This window comes from Lipophrys pholis (genome assembly GCF_963383615.2).
Source record: "Lipophrys pholis genome assembly, chromosome: 4".
Classification (NCBI taxonomy): Eukaryota; Metazoa; Chordata; class Actinopteri; order Blenniiformes; family Blenniidae; genus Lipophrys; species Lipophrys pholis.
The window spans coordinates 30,648,727-30,652,135 of NC_137637.1; positions in this window are offsets into that span (position 1 = coordinate 30,648,727).

The following is a 3,409-nucleotide window of genomic DNA, read 5'->3' on the forward strand; positions in this document are numbered from 1 at the left end:
TCTGGAGCCCAAGCACAATGCACAGCAACAACAACAACAACAAGCAGCAGCAAAGCACAACCCTGTGTAATCAGTTTGAAACGTCCTTTCTGTGCTCTAGCCACACGACGCAGTCTTTGTCTGTGTCTTGCTTCCTGTCTCAGATTAAAAAAAAAAGAAAAAAAAAAGACGTGACTCTCCTGTGATCTCTCAGATGTTTTAACATGTTCAGATCTGTCATGATATGACCTCATTTTATTCAGCAGACACTTTACAGGAACACACACACACACACACAAAAACCCCCCATGAAGCAGAGACGTGAGGACTTCTCCACTGATCAATGATGGATTTACTTTACACTTTATCTCAACATTTAAAAAACTCTGGCTGTATCTCAGTGATCGGTTTTGAAAAATCTGTTTCAGCTGTTTTTGAAAATATCAGTTGAGAGGGTCAAACAGGAAGCGTGCACATGCCAGCTCGAGATTTGGGGAAGTAGTGTCGTCGACGTTACTCAAGACAACATTGCATTCGAACAAATCACTTTCTATATTTCCTGGAAGCCTTTTCCTGTCACGATACACACGCTGTCTTTTGTTTTAGTGGAATGTGTAAGTAAGAGATGATGGCAGGTTACACTTTGACCCGTAAAGTCAGCCAACAAAAAAACCCCAAATATACAAACCGAAAAACAAAAGCGAGACGTTAATGAGACAGATTGTGGGGGGTTTTTTCCACCCAAATTATAGTTTTGTGGTTTTTAATTACACGAGTCGCAGATGTGTGCATTTTTTGGATTTTGCGACACAAACACAAACATTCATTCATTAAATCAGAAGACATAACAATGACTTACAATGGTTTCCCGGTGACTGTCCCAAAGAACTCAAACCAAACTCAGTATGCGTCCGACAAAAAGGACGGACGTAACCAAAACTATGTTCTCCAGGCAAAAGCAAGATATGAGGACTTTTGGTCTTTTCCAAAACGTGATCGATGTGTGTGATTTACACCGTTTCTATAAACCTGTGACGCTTCAGGACAGAAAACAAAACAAAACACAAAAGGAGAAATATGGTGCGGGGATTATATTATATTATATTATATTATATTATATTATATTATATTATATTATATTATATTATATTATATTACATTACATTACATTACATTACGCTAGATTAGATTACGTTCGATTAGATTAGATAGAATTGTATTGATCCATTTCACAAAAAACACCCTCAAAGAAATTTGAATTCCAGAAGCAATAAAATACACTGGGACAGCACGCAGAATAAAAAATGAGGAAGTAAACCAGTCAACAAGACATCGAAGTAATGGGTGAAGTTAAATTTCCATCATGTCTGTTATTTTACTGAGGGTCACTCTGTTCTCATGTTTCCACTCCTCCCCTACGCAACAATGGAGTTTTTCAGTTTGTTCATTCTGCGTTTGGGAAGGGCCAATTAGTTTTCATTGAACAAGTTCCTCCCTTCACTTTTAACAGTGTACCGTATTATTATTCACCAAACTGTGCCGTTCTCTCCTGATGTCGACCACGGAGCCTGATCAGCTTGCTGCTGAATCACTGCGCTGCAGACGTCAGGACGGACGGAGTCGGACAGAGTCGGACAGGAACTATGACATTTATTGTCCCGCCTGAGGTTCAAGTCGACGCCAGGCTTTTCTGTGGGGAGTTTGCATGTTCTACATGGGCGCCTGGGTTTTCTCCCTCCCACAGTCTGAAAAGATGGATGGATGGATGGATGGATGGATGGATGGATGGATGGATGGATGGATGGATGGATGGATGGATGGATGGATGGATGGATGGATGGATTTCCCGTCTTACAGATTTTGCTTTAAATTGATTCTGATGTGTTTTTTTAATTAAGGATTTTATTTTATTTTTATCTTCTGTAGCTCTCTGGCTTGTATCCATGTTCTACTTTCTGACTTTTGCGTCAACGTGTCACATTTGGATCCTCATTATCTGTCGTCTGAAAACAAAAAATCATCTAAAGTGATTTAATTTCAAGACAGATTACAAAAACAATACACAAAAGCAGGACAATAAAACAAATAAGAAACTTTTTAATTCTGTTTTTTGATCGCTTACAAATTAGTAGGAAAGTATCTGGTCTCAGATGAGCGTGGAACTAAAAATGGTCCAGAACAATTTGTTCTTTTTCTCTTTAATAGTCAGAAACACAATCCTGTGACCCAAAACGTTTGATGCCTCTGGGAGGCTTTTGTTTCTTATATACGGCAATGCAAATAAAATTATACTTTATGTATAATATTTGTGTTTGCGTTAGAGACTTTTTTTTTTTTTTTCTATTCACACCATTTAACTTGCCTGAAAGGGAATAAAAAAGAAATGTGTCTTATACCAGAGTTTGTGTTTGACTTACTTGTTATGTCTAACAGGAGCATCAGAACAACTTGTTCCTCTTTTCAAAGACAACATGGTAGTTTCAAGTGTAAACCTGTGACCTGAAAACTTGGTTGTCATTGTGGCTCTTTGTGAAACTTTTGTTTTCACCTTTCACACGCTCAGCTCAGCATATAGATATTTCCAATGTCAAAGGTCAAGACTATAGACAGACTGAGAAATTTGTCAATAAATGAATGAAACTGTGCAACCTTTGCTCTGACTGAATAATCAGGTTTTCCCTCACATCTTTCAATTATGATGAGTTTTTTTAGTTTCTTTTTTTTTTATATATAAAAACAAGTTCACTTGTGGAAAAATCATTGTGTTGCTTACATCTTAATTGTATTTATGGCTAATAACTAATATCTGTGTCTGATTTAAATCATCATTAGGGTTTTTTTTTTCATCAGACATATATCTGTGCTTTCTGCTCAGAGTATTACTTGCTTGGAAATGCGTTCTAACAGGTTTTCTTGGACTTTCATTGTGTCAAAGAAGCTGGTCAACCTGTTCCTTTTGTTTAGTGAAAAATGTTTAAAATAAACACAGTCCTCTGACAGGAAAGGTTTTCATGATGATATAAATTTGTGACGACTTCAGTTTTAGGTTTTACAATTACAATCAGACATCAGATGCCAAAGATCAAGACGGAATAGTAGAATTGTCCATCAATGAAAACAAGCAACTCTGACAAATGATTTTCTTTCCATATTTTGATAATGGTGAGGGGTTTTTTTTTAACAGTTTTTAGGAATTTTTTTTTTTTTTTTAAGCTTGGAAAAACTTCCATCAACACTAAGGTGTGGCGTCAAAAACCGACTCAAATAACGGACTCAAAACGGACTCAGTAAACCAAAAAGAAATGAAAAATTAAGTTTATTCCGGGCCACGCCCCCTCGGCTGAAGACCCCTCCACCTTGTGGGCGGGGTCTTCTGCGCTGTGGGCGTGGCCTCCACCCTACATCATCCGCCTCCTCCTCCTCCTCCTCC